The sequence below is a fragment of the Ovis canadensis genome, chromosome 12, assembly GCF_042477335.2.
Source record: "Ovis canadensis isolate MfBH-ARS-UI-01 breed Bighorn chromosome 12, ARS-UI_OviCan_v2, whole genome shotgun sequence".
NCBI lineage: Eukaryota > Metazoa > Chordata > Mammalia > Artiodactyla > Bovidae > Ovis > Ovis canadensis.
The window spans coordinates 47,202,936-47,222,024 of NC_091256.1; positions in this window are offsets into that span (position 1 = coordinate 47,202,936).

A 19,089-nucleotide genomic window follows, 5' to 3' on the forward strand; every position below is an offset into this window, starting at 1 on the left:
AGTTTGGGTGGACTCTGGGAGTTGGTGATGGACAGGGAGGCCTGGCATGCTGCGGTTCATGGGGTTACAAAGAGTTGGATGTGACTGAGCGACTGAGCTGAACCGAACTTAGCCACCTCATTAGAACTGATTCAAATGCGTTCTTTCTAATAACTGAGTAATATTCCCTTGTGTATATGTACCACAGTTTTCTTATCCATTTGTCAGCCAATGGACATCTAGGTTGGTTCCATGTCCTAGCTATTGTAAATAGTGCTGTGATGAACATTGGGGTACACATGTCTCTTTCAGTTGTGGCTTCCTCCGTGTGTATGCCCAGCAGTGGGATTGCTGTGTCATATGGGAGTTCTATTACCAGTTTTTTAAGGAATTTCCACAGTGTTCTTCATAGTGGCTGTACTAGTTTGCCTTCCCACCAACAGTGTAAGAGGGTTCCCTTTTCTCCACACCCTCTCCAGAATTTATTGTTTGTAGACTTTTTGACAGCAACCATTCTGACTGGTGTGAAATTTTTCCTCATTGTGGTTTTGATTTACATTTCTCTGATAATGAATGATGTTGAGCATCTTTTCATGTGTTTGTTAGCCATCTGTATGTCTTCTTCGGAGAAATGTCCATTTAGTTCATTGGGCCATTTTTTGATTGGGTCATTTATTTTTCTGAAATTGAGCTACATGAGCTGCTTGTATATTTTGGAGATTAATTCTTTGTCAATTGCTTCATTCGCTATTATTTTCTCCCATTCTGAAGGGTATCTTTTCACCTTGCTTATAGTTTCCTTCACTGTGCAAAAGCTTTTAAGTTTAATTAGATCCCATTTGTTTATTTTTGCTTTTATTTCCATTACTCTGCAAGGTGGGTCATAGAGGATTCTGCCTCAATTTATGTCAGAGAGTGTTTTCCTCTAGGAGTTTTATAGTTTCTGGTCTTACATTTAGATCTTTAATCCATTTTGAGTTTATTTTTGTATATGGTGTTAGAAAGTGTTCTAGTTTCATTCTTTTACAGGTGGCTGACCAGTTTTCCCAGCACCACTTGTTAAAGAGATTATCTTTTCTCCATTGTATATTCTGCCTCCTTTGGCAAAGATAAGGTGTCCATAGGTGTGTGGGTTTATCTGTCAGTACCATATTGTCTTGACGAGTGTAGCTTTGTAGTATAGTCTGAATTCAGGCATGTTGATTCCTCCAGTTCCATCCTTCTTTCTCAAGATTGCTTTGGCTATTTGAGGTTTTTTTGTATTCATACAAATATCCATACAGATTGTGAAATTATTTGTTCCAGTGCTGTGAAAAATACCATTGGTAGCTTGATAGGGATTGCGTTGAATCTAAAGATTGCTTTGGGTAGTATACTCATTTTCACTATATTGATTCTTCTGATCCATGAACTTGGTATATTTCTCCATCTATTTGTGTCATTTTTGATTGCTTTCATCAGTGTTTTATAGTTTTCTATATATAGGTCTTTTGTTTCATTAGGTAGATTTATTCCTAAGTATTTTATTCTTTTCATCACAATGGTGAATGGAATTGCTTCCTTAAATTCTCTTTCTGTTTTTTCATTGTTAGTGTATAGGAATGCAAGGGATTTCTGTGTATTAATTTTATATTTTATATTTTACTACATTCATTGATTAGCTCTAGTAATTTTCTAGTGAAATCTTTAGGGTTTTCCATGTAGAGGATCATGTCATCTGCAAACAGTGACAGTTTTATTTCTTCTTTTCCAATCTGGATTCCTTTTATTTCTTTTTCTTCTCTGAATGATGTAGCTAAAACATCCAAAACTATGTTGAATAGTAGTGGTAAGAGTGGGCATCCTTGTCTTGTTCCTGACTTTAGGAGAAATGCTTTCAGTGTTTCACCATTGAGGATAATGTTTGCTGTGGGTTTATCATATACAGCTTTTATTACATTGAGGTATGTTACTTCTATGCCTGCTTTCTGGAGGGTTTTTTATCACAAAAAGATGCTGAATTTTGTCAAAGTCTTTCTCTGCATCTATTGAGATAATCATATGGGTTTTACCTTTCAATTTATTAATGTGGTTTATTGCATTGATTGATTTGTGAATATTGAAGAATCCTTGCATCCCTGGGATAAAACCCACTTTGTCATGATTATGATCTTTTTAATATGTTGTTGAATTCTGTTTGCTAGAATTTTATTAAGGATTTTTGCATCTATGTTCATCAGTGATATTGGCCTGTAGTTTTCTTTTTGTGTGGCATCTTTGACTTCCCTGGTGGCTCAGATGGTAAAGTGTCTGTCTACAATGCAGGAGACCCAGGTTCAGTCCCTGGTTTGGGAAGATCCCTTGGAGAAGGAAATGGCAATCCACTCCAGTACTATTGCCTGGAAAATGCCATGGACAGAGGAGCCTGGTAGGCTACAGTCCATGGGGTCGCAAAGAGTAGGACTCGACTAAGTGACTTCATGTTCACGTTTGGTTTTGGTATTGGAGTGATAGAGGCCTCATAGAACGGGTTTGACAATTTAGCTTCCTTTGCAATTTTCTGAAAGAGTTTGAGTAGGATAGGTTTTAGCTCTTCTCTAAATTTTTGGTAGAATTTACCTGTGAAGCCATCTGGTCCTGGGCTTTTGTTTATTGGAAGGTTTTTTTAATTACAATTTTGATTTCCGTGCTTGTTGGTGGTGTGATCAAATTTAAAGCTAAAATAAAGAGCAGATTAAATACATCTGTGGGACAAATAAGTCAACCAAAATAGAGCTGAAGAAAAAAAGTCCATAATTCAGAACAGAGAAAGAGCTTAAAAATATGAAAGAGAAGGAAAATGTCATAATACTAGAATGTGAAGGTTTGGAATGTGTCTGATAAGAGAAGGACAGGGAGAAAGGGGAAGACAATATCTAATAGATAATGGCCAAGGATTTTTCCCTGGTGAAAAGCAAGAATCCTCTGATTCTGGATACAAAAGAGTACCAAAGAGGAGAGAGAAAAATTGCTTTATAAATTTTACTTAGGTTTCATTGTTTTGGGCATGAGAGTCCTATACAGCTAAGTCATAACGAGAAATAAAAGTCAGTTGTTATTCTTTAAAAATTGAACTTCAAGTATTAGCAGGTTGCAACATGGAAAGATTTATGGAGAAAGAAAGACCTTTTCACCATCCTTCAAAGCACACATATCAGCAGCCATATATTCTTCCAACTCTGTTTTCATTCATTCATTCATTCAACATATAAGCCATTGAGGCCCTAATCAGTGCCAAGCACTGTTTTAAGAACTGAAAACATACAAGTGAACAAAGCAGACAAAGTCCCTGCTTTCACAAAGCTTTTATTGTTTTCTACTCTTTGAAAGAGACAGTAAATAAGTAAATGCAGAAGACAAATTCAGACAGCAGCAAGTGCACTAAAGACAATAAAACGGTATAAAAAATGGGGTTCCAAGGGTTGAGGAGCTGGTGATATGCTACTTTGGTTGCAATGTTGAGGGAAATTTCCCCCAAGGAGGTAAAGATAGGCTGAGGTCTGAACTCTGAAAAGGAGTTGGCAGTTTCTGGAAGAGGAGACAGCAAGCTTGAAGGCTTAAGGCTCCAATAAACCTGTTTCTGTTTAAGGAACAAGAAGCCCAGATGACTGTATCTCAGAGCTCAGGGACATGTGAGTGATATGAGCTCAGGGAGAGGCAGGGACCGTTCATGCAGCTTTGCAGGCCATGCAATAGGTCTATATGTTACTCACTGTGCTATTGGAAGCCATCCGTGTATTTTTAAGCAGTGAGTGGTGGAACCTGATTTAAGTTTGTAGATGATACTTTAGCAGCTTAGTAGAGTGGGGCAAAAGAGAAACCAAGGATCAATCCTTACTGGAGTTTCAACCTTCATTGGAGTCATTTAGCAGAGATGGTCACAAAAAGTCAGACATGACTGAGCGACTAAATAGAGTCCAGCACAGCGAAATGGTGGAAGTTGGGTCAGGGTGGCAGCAGCGAAGTTGGGGAGAAGCAGACAGATTTAGGTTATATCTTGGAGGTAGACACAACTCAACTTGCTGATTGATTGAGTACAGGGAGAGAGGAAATGAGAGGAACCAAAAATAATGCCTTGATTCTCGAGATTTGGGGCTTATTCATTTTAGTGCTTTCAATCTTTCCCTGCCTTCAGTCTTTCAGGGTCTTTTCCAATGAGTCAGTTCTTCACATCAGGTGGCCAAAGTATTGGAGCTTCAGCTTCAGCATCAGGCTTTCCAATGAGTATTCAGGGTTGCTTTCCTTTAGGATTGACTAGTTTGATCTCCATGCTGTCCAAAAGTGAAAGTGAAAGTGAAGTTACTCAGTTGTGTCTGACTCTTTGCAGCCCCATGGACTGTAGCCTACCAGGCTCTTCCATCCACGGGATTTTCCAGGCAAGAATATTGGAGTGGGTTGCCTTTCCTTCTCCAGGAGATCTTTCCAACACAGGGATTGAACCCAGGTCTCCCGCATTGTAGGCAGATGCTTTACTGTCTGAGCCACCAGGGAAGTCCTGTGCTGTCCAAGGGACTCTCAAAAGTCCTCTCCAGCACCACAGTTTGAAGGCATCAGTTCTTCATCACTTTTTTTTATTGTCCAATCTTCAAAGATTGAAGGCAGGAGGAGAAGGGGATGATAGAGGATGAGATGGTTGGATGGTATCACTGACTCAATAGACATGAGTTTGAGCAAATTTGGAGATGGTGAAGGACTAGGAAGCCTGGTGTGCTGCAGTCTAAGAGGTTGTAAAGAGTCAAACACAACTGAGCAACTGAATAACATTTTAGTGCATGGTAGAAACAATTCCCTGATATGGGGGGGAAATGGGAGGAAAAAGCAGGTAATGTAGAAAAGTCAAGGTGCCAAAGAAAAGCTTAAAATGCATATAAAACAACCTAGTAGATAGATCAAAACCACAATTGGAAATACTGTTCTGGAGATCAATGGCATGGCCAAAGAGTTAAAAACACAGAGAAGATATTTAAAGATCCAAATGAGATAAAACTACTAAGGAGAAGGTATTGATAAAGAAGAGATGGGGAGGGTGGAAAGAAGGGAACTAAAGGGTGAAAGTGATAAAATAGAGGGAAGAAAAGGGAGAGGAGGTTAATATTTAGAGATCTAATGAAAGGAAGGGGGAGTGGGTCCAGTGAAAAAGAATGGCCGTGTTCAGGGAGAAAACTCAGTCAATAAATTTACTGAAAGCAAAGGAAGAGAGTTTGTTGAGAATAAAGGACAACTGTGTAGGAAGCTGCCAAAAGGTCAAATAAAATAAGGATAAACAGCCTTTCCTTGTCATCCAGTGGCTAAGAATCCACCTTGCAATACAAGGGATATAGGTTCAATCCCTGGTTTTCAGGAAATTAAGATCCCACATGCCATGAGGCAGTGAAACCTGTGTACCACAACTACTGAGTCTATGTACCACAAGGAAAGATCCTGTGTGCTGCAACTAAAACCCAAGACAGCCAAATAAATGAAGAATAGAATAGTGATTATTGCATTTGGCAGGATAAAGGGTGCTGGTGACCTTGACAAGGGCAATTCCAGTGCAGTGGGGAAGATGAAGCTTTATTGGAGCTGGTTAAGGAGATACAAGGAGGTGAGGAAATGGACACAGGAATTAAAGTCAGTTTTTGTGTTTTTTTTTTTCCTGATGTCTCGCCCAAAAGTATATCGGTGGTATATGAGATACACATTTAAAATGGAAAATAGAATTTTCATTCTGATATGGTCTGACCATATGAAAGCCCCATGAAAGGAAGACATTCCACACCGAAGACAGATAAAGAGTGGTTGTAGGAGTCATTTCCTGAGGAAGCAGAGCAGCAAAGAGAGGTTGGCGCTTGAGAAGAATGAAGATGCTGTATACACCGTGGGAAGGAAAGGTGGAGGATGGGTACAGATGAAAGCGGGAAGAAGGGTATTCCTGTCAGATTGCTTTGTGCACGACCATGAACTCCTGTACCTCTCAGACCAAGGATGAGAGCTGAACCTCACTGGACCAGTTTCTCCTTTTCATTTCACTGCTGGCCCCGAGGGTTAACCGTCCACTTACTGAGTGGGTATCCTTTTGTAATGGAATAAGATAAAAATTGCTAACAAAACTGCAAGCAAGATGATCACATTTCAGGCTCTGTTCCAGACTCTTGAGAACAAAATCCATAGACATGCTAACAAACTGGATAGAGGGAGAGAGCAAATGGGAAGAATCAAGGTTAATGCCTGCATCAGTGTATAGTGATGACAAATAGATGCCTGTTCTCATGAGCTTACATTCTAGTGAGAGGAGAGAGGGATACGTTCTGTTAGTTTCAGGTATATAGCACAGAGTTACACACATGTAAAGTTATAAATTATAAATTTATAATTAAAATTATAAATTTGTGTTATAAATATAGAAGTATAATTACATATTTGTAAAAGTACATATTTATGTATATATGCATGTTTAGATTCTTTTCCATTATAGGTAGTTGCAATATATTGAGTATAGTTCCCTGTGTGATGTAGTGAGTCCCAAGGTTAATGCCTGCATCAGTGTATAATGATGACAAACAGATGCCTATTCTCATGAGCTTACATTCTAGTGAGAGGAGAGAGGGATACATTCTGTTAGTTTCAGGTGTATAGTACAGAGTTACACACATGTAAAGTTATAAATTATAAATTTATAATTAAAAATATAAATCTGTTATAAATATAGAAGTATAATTACATATTTGTAAAAGTATATATTTATGTATATATGTGTTTAGATTCTTTTCCATTATAGGTTATTACAATACATTGAGTATAGTTCCCTGTGTGATGTAGTGAGTCCTTATTGCTAATCTATTTTATCTATAGTAGTGTGTATATTGGAGAAGGCAATGGCACCCCACTCCAGTACTCTTGCCTGGAAAATCCTATGAATGGCGGAGCCTGGAAGGCTGCAGTCCATGGGGTCACTGAGGGGCGGACATGACTGAGCAACTTCACTTTCACTTTTCACTTTCATGCATTGGAGAAGGAAATGGCAACCCACTCCAGTGTTCTTGCCTGGAGAATCCCAGGGACGAGGGAGCCTGGTGGGCTGCCATCTATGGGGTCGCACAGAGTCGGACACAACTGAAGTGATTTACCAGTGTGTATATGTTAATCCCAGCTTCTAATTTATCCCTCCACCCTCTCTTTGCCCATTTGTAAGCATAAGTTTGTTTTCTGATTATATATAAGTGTCACTTTTAGATTTTTGTGTCATTTTTTTAGATTCCACATATAAAAGATATCATATAATATTAGCCTTGTCTGGCTTACTTCATTTAGTATGATAATTTGTAGGTCCATCCGTGTTGCTACAAATGGAATTATTTCACCCTTTTTAATGGCTGAATAGTATTCCATTATATAAATTTGTCTCATCTTCTTTATTGATTCACAGACATTTGGGTTGCATCCATGTCCAGACTCTTATAAGTGGTGCCGCAGTGAACACTGGGTAAATGTGTATTTTCCAATTATACTTTTCTCTAGATACATGCCCAGGAATGGGATTGCTGGATCTCTATTTTTAGCTTTTTAAAGAACCTCCAGACTGTTTTCCATAGTAGCTGTACCAATTTACATTTCCACCAACAGTGTAGGAGGGTTCCCTTTTCTAAACACCCTTTCCAGCATTTATTGTTTGTAGACTTTTTGATGACAGTTGTGAGGGTTTTGAGCAGAGGAATGATATGATCTGTTCACTAAGTTGGGGGCCCGGGAGAAGGTGACGGTTTGCAAGCTAGAGAAACAGAACCACATGTCTCATTGTGAGAATTTTGAAGTTCAGAGATCATTGCAATATCCAAGTAAAAATGATCAGGTACTCCATTTTCCAAACGATATTCCACAGAGCTACAGGGGCTGATCTTTCTAAAAGGCAAATCTGATCAAGGAACTTCCTGCTTCCAAACCTCTGCCGTCCTTCCCATTGCCTACAGAGTAAGGCCATATGCCTTTAACAAGATACAGAGTCAGTCCCTCACAATCTAGCCCTGGCCTATATTTGCAGGTCTCTTCCCTCCATTCCTTCCTTGGCACAATTTTCCCTCTGCCCATAATGCCCCTCTCTAAATATTTAACTCCTCATCCTCACAGCCTAGATCTATTTAATAATAACTTCCATTAAACCCCTGCACCCTCTCCTTGGGTCTCTCTTGGCCTCTGAGCCAAAATTAACCTGTTGGTTCATAGGTCTGAGAGGCAGGCAGGGTCTATGGTACAATGACCATGGGCTTTAGAATTTGACTAACCTGGGTTAAAACCTAAGCACTTGCTTATTGTATATAACTTTAAGCATGTTATTTAATTTTCTACACTCAGTTTCTTATAAAGGTGGTGGTAGTTTAGTTGCTAAGTCATGTCTGACTCTTGTGATCCTATGGACTGTAGCCTACCAGGCTCCTCTGTCCATGGGATGTTCCAGGCAAGAGTACTGGAGTAGGTTGCCATTCCCTACTACAGGGGATCTTCCCAACCCAAGGATCGAACTGGGTCTCCTACATCGCAGGAGGATTCTTTACTGACTGAGCCACCGGGAAAGTCCCATGTAACTTTAAACATGTTATTTAATTTTTCTACACTCAGTTTCTTATAAAGGTATTAATATCTGTTTTATAGGGTTGGTGTCAAGCTTACAGGAGATAAGTTTCTCAGTCATGTCTGACTCTTTGCAACACTGTGGACTCTAGCCCCTCTGTCCATGGGATTCTCCAGGTAAGAATCCTGGAATGGGTTGCCATTTCCTTCTCCAGGAGATAACAAGTAAATCACTTAATATAGGAACAGGCACATAATAGATATTGACAAAGTATTATTCCCCTCTAGACCTCAGGTTCCTCCAGGGCAGAAAACATGTTTTATTTATATTATGTACATCCCATCATTAACTGGTCCCTGATATGCAAAAGATACTTGGCAGACATGAACCTGATTGAATAGACCCTGTCTTCTCAGAAACATTTGTTTCTTAGAGGTGCAGCATCTTAGAGGCCTGAGGGTTAGGGTAGTGATTCTAAAGTGGACTGTGGCACTTACATCCCCATGGGGCCCGTATCAAGCCAGCCACATCCCCTCAGCAGCTGCAGGGGCCCTTGTTGTTTGTCTCTGGGGAACACTCAGCCATCCTCTCCATGAACATTTTTCTCATTTCTCTTTGGAACTTCTATCACGGCATGCCACTTCTCTTTTCCCTCTCAGCTGCTCTCCCACTCCTCACCCTATTTGTTCTCTCTTCCTCCACCCCTTTCCACCACACACCGTATGGCTCTTCCTCGCTTGCCCTGAGTTCAGGCTTGCTAGCCTCGACAAGTTTCCCCAGAGTGACCTGGGCCCTCTGGATCAGCTGACTACCCGCTCCTGCTAGCAGCCCTGCTCTGAAGTTTACGTAAGCGTCAATGCCATCCCTAAGGAGACTCGTGACACTGGGAGAGTTCACTTCCGGGAACTCACTTTGCCAGTTACCTTTGATGAGCCAAGAGAGGGTGGAGCCGGTGGTGATCTTCCAAACACAACAAGATCATGTATCTCATCCTAGAATATTGAGAAGCTTGTAGTGCAGATACAGGAAAAGGATTTTTACTCATTTTATTTTCAACCTCCTCCAGGATCAATCAAATGAGGCCGCCCCAGTGCAGTGGATCAAGCATGGACTCTAGAGTCATGTGGACACATGTTTATGTCCCTGCTCTGCATCTTCCAAGTGGTGACTTACATGTGTTTCTTTTTTTTTTAATTTAATTTAATATTTAGTTAGCTAGTTATTTGGCTGCACTGGGTCTTCATTGTGGTGCGTGGGCTTCACAGTGAAGTGGGTTCTCAGCCTCGGTTTTAGGTACTTATCTTTAATAGCTGTGGTGCACAGGCTTAGTTGTCTCCACGGCAAGTGGGATCTTCCCAAACCAGGGATTAAACACCTTCCCCTGCACTGGAAGCATGTATTCTTAAGCTCTGAACCACAAAGGAAGTGATACATGTGTCTCTTAAATTCTCCAGAACTTCCTATAGCTCAGATGGTAAAAAATCTGCTTGCAATGCAGGAGACCTGAGTTCAATTCCTGGGTCAGGAAGATTCTCTGGAGAAGGTAATGGAAATCCACTCCAGTATTCTTGCCTGGAGAATCACATGGACAGAGGAGCCTGGCAGGCTACAGTCCATGGGATCGCAAAGAGTCAGACACGACTGAGCAACTAACAGTACTACTACAAGTTTCTTCATTTGTAAGACTGAGATTCCAATATATATTACTCAATGTTGTTAGTTGATACCATGTGTATTGTGTATCGATGCATGACAAAACAGCTCAAAAGTTAGTGGCTTAAAACAGCAATATCTGGTAGTCTAGTGGGTTTTGCAGGTAAGGAACTTAAGAAGTGGCCAAGCTGGGCTATTCTCACTTGAGGTCTCTCACAAGATTGCAGTCAGTCGATGGTCAGAGCTGGAGTCATTTTGTAGGCTTCCTCATCCACAGGTCTGGTGCCAGGGCTGGGAAGACAATCAGCAGAGGGTCTGGAGCTTCTGGGGCTCCCCTGGCATCTTCTCCCACCACCAGGGCCCTCCCCACGTGGCCTTCCTGCACACCTGTATTTCTCACATGGTAGATCAGGGCTCTAAAGGCACATGTCCTGAGAGAGAAACAGATGCATCTGTATCAGTTTTACTAATCTGGCCTCGAAAGTCACATAGCATCACTTCCCACTGCCTTCTATTCACTAGAAGTGAGTGGCCACTGCCAACCATCATCAACAGAAGATGAATTAGACCCCTCTTCCTTTAGAAGGAGTGTCAAAAATTGTGGCTATGCCTCAAAAAACACTGCAGCATATGAAATGCCTGATCTTTAATAAACGGTGGCAATTTTTATTTTGTTTTTATTGAAGTATAGTTGATTTACAGTATTTTGTTAATTTCAGGTGTACAGCATAGTGATTCAGGGGGATTTTGTAGATTATATTCCATAATAGGTTATTATAAGATATTACACATAATTCCTTATGCTTACAGTAAATCTTTGTTGCTTATCTATTTTATATGCAGCAGCCTGTATTTGCTAATCCCATATTCCTAATTTGTCCCTCCCACCTTGCAATAATCAGAAATTTGTTTTCTGTGTCTGTGAGTCTGTTTCTGTTTTACATTTACTTTTATTTGTATTCTTTTTTAGATTCCACATATAATTGATGTTATACAGTATTTGTCTTCTCTGACTTATTTCACAAAGTATAATATTCTCTAACCATCTCATCCTCTGACACCCTCTTCTCCTCTGCCCTCAATCTTTCCCAGGATCAGGGACTTTTCCAATGAGTAGACTGTTCACATCAGGTGACCAAAATACTGGAGCTTCAGCATCCGTCCTTCCAATGAGTAGTCAGGCTTGATTTCCGTTAAGATTGTCTGGTTTGATCTCCCTGCTGTCCAAAGGGCTCTCAGGAGTTTTCTCCAGCACGACTGATGGCAATGGACATAATTTTGGCAAACTGCAGGAGATGGTGAGGGAGAGCGAGGCCTGGCATGCTGCAGTTCATGAGGTCACAAAGAGAGGGGCTCCAAAATCACTGCAGATGATGACTGCAGCAATGAAATTAAAAGACACTTTCTCCTTGGGAGGAAAGTTATGACCAACCTAGATAGTATATTCAAAAGCAGAGACATTACTCTGCCAACAAAGGTCCATCTAATCAAGGCTATGGTTTTTCCAGTGGTCATGTATGGATGTGAGAGTTGGACTGTGAAGAAAGCTGAGCACCAAAGAATTGATGCTTTTGAACTGTGGTGTTGGAGAAAACTCTTGAGAGTCCCTTGGACTTCAAGGAGATCCAACCAGTCCATTCTAAAGGAGATCATTCCTAGGTGTTCATTGGAAGGACTAATGCTAAAGCTGAAACTCCAATACTTTGGCCACCTGATGTGGAGAGTTGACTCATTTGAAAAGACTCTGATGCTGGGAGGGATTGGGGGCAGGAGGAGAAGGGGACGACAGAGAATGAGATGGTTGGATGGCATCACCAACTCGATGGACATGAGTTTGAGTAAACTCCGGGAGTTGGTGATGGACAGGGAGGCCTGGCGTGCTGCAATTCCTGGGGTCACAGAGTCGGACATGACTGAGCAACTGAACTGAACTGAACTGACTGATATGTATATACGTAAATACTCACACACACATACACACACATGTCATCTTAAGTCAGTCGTATGTTGTTGGCTACTTGGGCTGTTTCCATGTCTTGGTTATTGTAAATAGTGTTGCTATGAATATCGGGGTGCACATGTCATTTCAATTAGATCTTTCATTTTTTCTGGATATGTACCTGGGAGTATGATTGCTCCCAGGTACATATGGTATCTCTATTTTTAGTTTTCTAAAGAACATCCTTACTGTTCTCCATAGTGGCCAAACCAGTTACATTCCCACCAACAGTAGGAGGGTTCCCTTTTCTCCTGGGGTGCTGCGATACTTTGGCCACCTCATGCAAAGGGTTGACTCATTGGAAAAGACTCTGATGCTGGGAGGGACTGGGGGCAGGAGGAGAAGGGGATGACAACCTCTCCAGCATTTAATATGTACAGACTTTTTGATGATGTCCATTTTGACTGGTATGAGGAGATACATCATTGTGGTTTTGATTTGCATTTCTCTATTATGTAGTGATGCTGAGCATCTTTTCATGTATCTGTTGGCCATCATAGTTCTTCTTTGGAAAAATGTCTACCTAGGTCTTGTGCCCATTTTGTGATTGGATCACTTGTTTTTTTTGGATAATGAGATGCATGAGCTGTTTGTATATTTTGGATATATTTGTCACAGCTTTTGTTAATATTTACTCCTATTATAAGGTTGTACTTTTGCTTTATTATACTGATGGCTTCCTTTGCCTTTTCATCTTACTTACCTTTCTCTATCTGTATGAATTTAGGAGAAGCAGTTAACCACTGTGGTTTCGAGGGGGTGTTTTTAGGTGGCTGTGTATCTGTGTAGACTGTGTGTGTTCAGTGTCTTTGGTGCAACGGCTGGTTTCAATGCACATGCCAGCCACCTCCTTCCTCAGGATATGCTTGCTGCTATGTCCTTTGTACAAGGTATGATTGGTGTGGGGGATCTAAAGCCTGTGTGTAGTGTGAGGGGGGAATCCCTCCCTGCTCTGTAGCATCGCTGTCCCGTCAGCACCAGAGCTGCTCCCCAGTTGTTGATGCAGAAGCCCTGAGGGTCAGGCTTAATCAGGCTCTGCTGCCCTTGAGCATGTGCCTTCTCCAAAGGTAGTAGTTGCTGAAGCAAGTCAAGCTCATGCACTCACAGAGGACCTGTATGCCACCCATACAGGCATCCATGGTTCAGCTCAGAAGTAGCCCAGGGTTGTGTGCTTTCTCCTGTGGTGTTAGTCCTAGATCTAGTGCCAGGCTGTGGTGTGGAGTAGGCTGGGGGTGGGGGGCAGGCAGGGCATTGCAGCTTCAGGAATTGGGGAGGGGTGCCACCGGTGCAAGGCTCTCTCCATCCCTGGGGGTTGGCAAACTAGCACAAGTGCACACTTCATGAGAAGAGTCTAGGTTCTCCAGCCATTCTGCCTGTCCCAGCAGTTCTCCTAGCAACCATGGGGGCTTGTCTCCCACCTTGTGTCCAGTTCTTTGCAACCCCGTGAACTCTAGCCTGCCAGGACTCCACTACCCATGGGATTCTCCAGGCAAGAATACTGGACTGTGTTGCCATGTCCTCCTCCAGGGGATCTTCCCAACCCAAGGATCAACCCTGATTCTTATGTTTCCTGCACTGGCAGATGGGTTCTTAACCGGTAGCACCACCTGGGAAGCCCAATCAGCTGAGAACACTTTTTTTTTTTTTTCCTGGATAGAACCTTTATTATTTCAGAAATAAGCATCCTGAAGTAAGGTAGTTAAAACAGTTATTTCTGGATTAGTGTAATAAATATTTGTCAATACACCAGCTATCTCAATAAACATATGCATTTCATTCATAAGAACTTCCAAAAATAATTCTTCTGAGTCAAATAAATTTACAAATGGTGCAAGATCATTGTCTATGGAAAAGGAAGATTCTTCTAGGGGAAACTCTAATGAAGCACTTTCTTCATTATATTTTTCATAGCTGACAACCTTTAACTTTGGGCTTCCCTGGTAGTTCAGCTGGTAAAGAATCCGCTTGTAAAGCAGGAGACCCTGGTTCAATTCCTGGGTTGAGAAGATCCCCTGGAGAAGGGATCAGCTACCCACTCCAGTATTTTGGGGTTTCCCTGGTGGCTCAGACAATAAAGAATTTGCCTGCAATGCAGGAGACTTGGATTCATTCCCTGGGTTGGGAAGATGCCCTGGAGGAGGGATGGAACCCACTTCAGTATTCTTGCCTGAAGAATCCCCATGGACACAGACAAGCCTGGTGGACTACAGTCCGCGGGGTTGCAAAGGGTTGGACAGGACATAGTGACTAAGCACAGCATAGCAACCTTTGACTTCATTTTCCCCTACTTTGGTTAATATAATTGGAGAGGTAAGGTATCTGAAGGAGCAGATCGAACAGAACCAAAGGATTTAAGAGGTTCTCAAACCCAGAAAGAGAGGCCAGCCTGTCACAGACATGGAGAGAGCCAAGGAAGCAAAGGCCACACGCAGACAGGCAGGCAGTGGGGGCTGGCACAGAGGGCCTGCAAACAATCTGTAACAATAATTCAGGGGCTTCCCCACAACCTTTCCTCCAGCATGTGGAAGCCACCCACTCTGTGTTGACTAGTGTTCTGAGAATGTGTTGGGTAATTGACAAGGAAGACAACATTGTGCTGGGACCAAGGAGAATCTTGTCATCAGTCTTACTGGCCAGGCCATGGGTGGGGTACTAAGGGGGTGGACCACAGTTCTGTCCCAGGCCACAAGAACACGGCCTGTCCTAGACCTTCCACCCAGGCCCACAGGTCTTCTCACAAGAAAAAATGAAGTGGGTTCTCCCACGAGCTTCCTGAGCACTTGCACAGCGTCTCTTCCAGTGTGCCATCCTCAGCGCCACACCCACCTCCTCCAGGAGCTCCTACTTTGGGTGCCTTCTGAGATTTTATGGGTTTCCAAGGTCCCACCTTCATTTGTTCCTCTCATTTTCTATCATCTCAACTCGCAAAGCACTTGCTTCTCTCCTACTATGGAATGGCCTTCAAAGTATTCCCAATTTGCTCTCTTCAAAGTCAGTCATTCAAAAAATATTTATGAAGCCTATACTATGTGCCAGACACAGTAGAAGGCAGTGAGGATCCAACAGAGAACAGGAGAAGCAAGCTTTCTGGATTCTCTGAGCTGATATTCTAGGAGGCTTTCACAAAAGAAGAGGATGGATTTAGATGAAAGGGATACAGAAAGGACTTACCCAAAATGATGTCAGTGATTTGCCCTTTCACATCTGATTGAAGGGGCAGCCTGCCAGGGTGGGTGAGGCACAGTGGAAGTGAGACCCTGTCCCTGACATTGAGCAACAGCCTGGGGCAAATCACTTAGGTTCTTGGTTTAATGACCCAAGACTTTCAGGAGTCACCTGTATAGCCTGGGAATTCACCTGCACAAACCTCATCCCAGGCAGGAATGTGGTCTGTGCGACGCTTGTGTCACCATCATCTGCCTAGAATCTCTAAGCTGAGGCCTGAGGGGAAGGGAAAGTTGCTAAACCTCCCCCCGATACTTCCTCTTCCTTCAACCTCTTCCATTTTTGCAATAACAATCCCATGGGCCTTTGCAGGTTCTGTCTACATACACCTCTGGAAGAAGGTACTCTGTTTGTTCGCATCATGTGAGATACATTGCTGGGGGTCAGTCCAGCATTAATTCACATTGAAAATGTGCAGGGTAGGAGAAATTAAATAATTTAATCGGTAAGTAGGCAAACTATTAACGTGTGCAAAAAAGATATTAGGAAACAATGAGAATTTCAGATGGATTTCAAAGTTAAAGACATAAGAGGTCAAATAAATTTCAGCTCTTTGGTTGCAGGTTTAGGATTTGCTTCCCAATCCTGTAGGAGGTTTGGACTTCCTCCCCCCAGTCTTACATTGTGGACTGGTTTGAAAAGCTCTACTATGAGGCCGCCCTCTGAGGCCCCTTGACCTTTGGGTTAGCTTCTCCCAAACCTGCTCCAAGCAGAAAGGCAAATGTGGACACCAAAGAGGCAGCTTCGTTCAGCGGCAAGCAGCTCTTCTGTTTTTTTTAGCATTTATTTATATATTTATGACTGCACTGAGTCTTCATTGGTGTGCACAGGTTTCTCTAGTTGCAGTAAGTGAGGGCTCCTCCTCATTGCGGTGAGCTAGCTTCTCACGGCGGAGAAGGCAATGGCAACCCACTCCAGTACTCTTGCCTGGAAAATCCCATGGATGGAGGAACCTGGTAGGCTGCAGTCCATGGGGTCGCTAAGAGTCAAACACGACTGAGCGACTTCACTTTCACCTTTCACTTTCATGCATTGGAGAAGGAAATGGCAACCCACTCCAGTGTTCTTGCTTGGAGAATCCCAGGGACGGGGGAGCCTGGTGGGCTGCCATCTCTGGGGTCACACAGAGTCAGACACGACTGAAGCGACTTAGCAGCAGCAGCTTCTCACGGCACTGGAGCACAAGCTCTAGGGTGCCCAGGTTCAGTAGTTGGCGCACACAGGCTTAACTACTTTGGTAGCATGTGGGATCTTCTCAGACCAGGGATCAAACCCATGTCCCCTGCATTGGCAGACATATTCTTAAGCCACTGGACCACTGGGGAAGCCCAGCAGGGAAGTCCAAATGTTACATGAAAGAGCAGAGAAGTCCCAATGTTACATGAATGAGCAGCTTCAAGATGTTACCAAAGACCCACGTTCCTTTCATTTTCTCTCTACCAGCTTGTAGGTATTTCTGCTCATGGAATCCAGATAACTGCTACACTTTCAAGCTCTGTAAACTCACACAGTGACATGAGGAGGCAGGAAAAGAATGAGCATGCCTACCTTACATTCCCCTCAAAATTTTTTCAATGTGGTTGCACAGCTCCTCATTGTGGTGCACAGGGTGTCTCTGGTTGCGGGGCCCCGGGGGCATCTCTAGGGGCCTGAGCTTCTCTTGTTGTGGTACAAGAGCTTCTCTTGATGCAGAGCAAGTGTTCTAGAGTGTGTGGGCTCAGCCGTTGTTATGTGAGATTTTAGTTCCCTGACCAGGGATCAAACTCCCATCCCCTGAATTGGAAGGCAGATTCTTAACCCCTGGACCCACCAGGGAAGTTCCTTGCATCCTTTTTACAAAACAAGAAAAGCTTTCCCTGTAGGGAAAGTTTTAGCAGATTTCCTCAGTTTAGCAGATTTCACTTCACATCACATTGGATGGAGCACAAAATTAAAGACAAAAGGAATGGAATTACTATGATATGGATTATCTAATCCATATTCTCTCCCCTCCTGTGGCTAGGCAGGGCCCTGTCTTCCCCTGGGCACCAATACCTGAACCAAATCCGGAGGCAAGGCAGAGCACAGCTAGCTGGCAGGTGCCAGCAGGGGGGTAGCCTCCCCCATCGCAGATAGCCCTGAGGGGAAGGTGGGTGATTAACTGGGGGAAAATAAACATCAAGTGGCTTTCTATTCCTGAGATGAAAGAGTTTCATTACATTTGGAGTTTAATCATACAGTTTAAGCAACACTTCATCAGGCAAGTCCATCAGACTGCTTTCCAAACTTAGAAAGTTTTGTCAACTTGGAAGAAAGGAAGAAGCCAAGGTGAGTGGAAGCCTGACCTCTCTCCATGGAGTAGACTATGGAAGTGTCTACCTACTGAGGGTCTTTGGCACTCGCATGGATGACAGAGTCATTCAGAATTACAATCAGAAGCGTAATACATGAAAGCTGGATTGACTGGTCATCTACTCTCCTATATAGGCTTTCCTGGTGGCTCAGTGGTAAAGGATCTGCCTACAATGCCAAGACCCAGGTTCAATCCCTAGGTTGGGAAGATCCCCTGGAGAAGAAATGGCAACCCATTCCAGTATTCTTGCCTGGAGGATCCCATGGACAGAGGAGCCTGGTGGGTTACACAGTTCATGGGATTGGAAAGAGTCGGACACAACTGAGTGATTGCACACTCACTCTCCTATATGTTACACATCTCATTGCACAGATAAGCCAGTGGAAGAGCAGACAGGAGAAGGGCTTGCCCGAGGTCAGACAGTGAAGTGTCAGAGGCAAGAAGGGAGCCTGGTATGTGGTCCACCTGTTTTCACAAAACCTCTTAGCTCCCACTCAGGCCAACCTAACCAATGAGCCTGCTTACAATTCAATAAATACTTGCAAATAACCAGAGCCCCATGGATACCACACAGCATAAGAATAGAAGGACAAGGGAGTGACAGGAAGAAGGGAACTGAAGATGACCTTCCTGAAGTACAAACCTTCCTCAAAACAGACAGCAAGTGGGCATATCTCATCTCGGTTTGAATAAAACTGGGGCCAGTTCATCTTCCGTAGCTCCTATGGATAAGCTGCAGGACACGAGAGGAAGAAAAGTAATAAAAAGAGCATCTATGATGCTGTTAAAATTAGATGTGATGCCAGACTGTAACAGATGAATGTGGGTTTAAGTAGGAGAAAGAGAAAAGGCCTTTGTTCCTGGCTCACATGCTCCACTGACATAGACAGAGCTGCCGGGATATCACTCAGGCTCTAGGAACTTCCTTTTAGAGATCATACCTTGCATCAAATTAAGTATATTAAGATGCACCCTTATCACACACTAAACAATTGATATATAACTCAGTTTCAGTTAAGTTCTATTGAAGTTGACTAATTCAAAGAAACATTTTGTAGACATTTACTTGAATATTCCTTCCCTTTTTTTCAACACAACAGTTTTCATGTTTCAAAGGTATGCTTCTTTCCACATCTCATGTCTCAAATAGTTTAATAGAACTTTGAAAACTTCTAAGCACTAGGCTCTAGACCTATAGCATCAGATGGATGAAATGTGAAACTGCGGCTTTTTAGACCCCCGACCTCCACGTGACAGCTGGTGGTACCTGAGCTGGGGAAGGCAGTGGTTGTGCTCATTACCAACTTCAGTGCTCTGTGTAATAGGACTAATTCATAT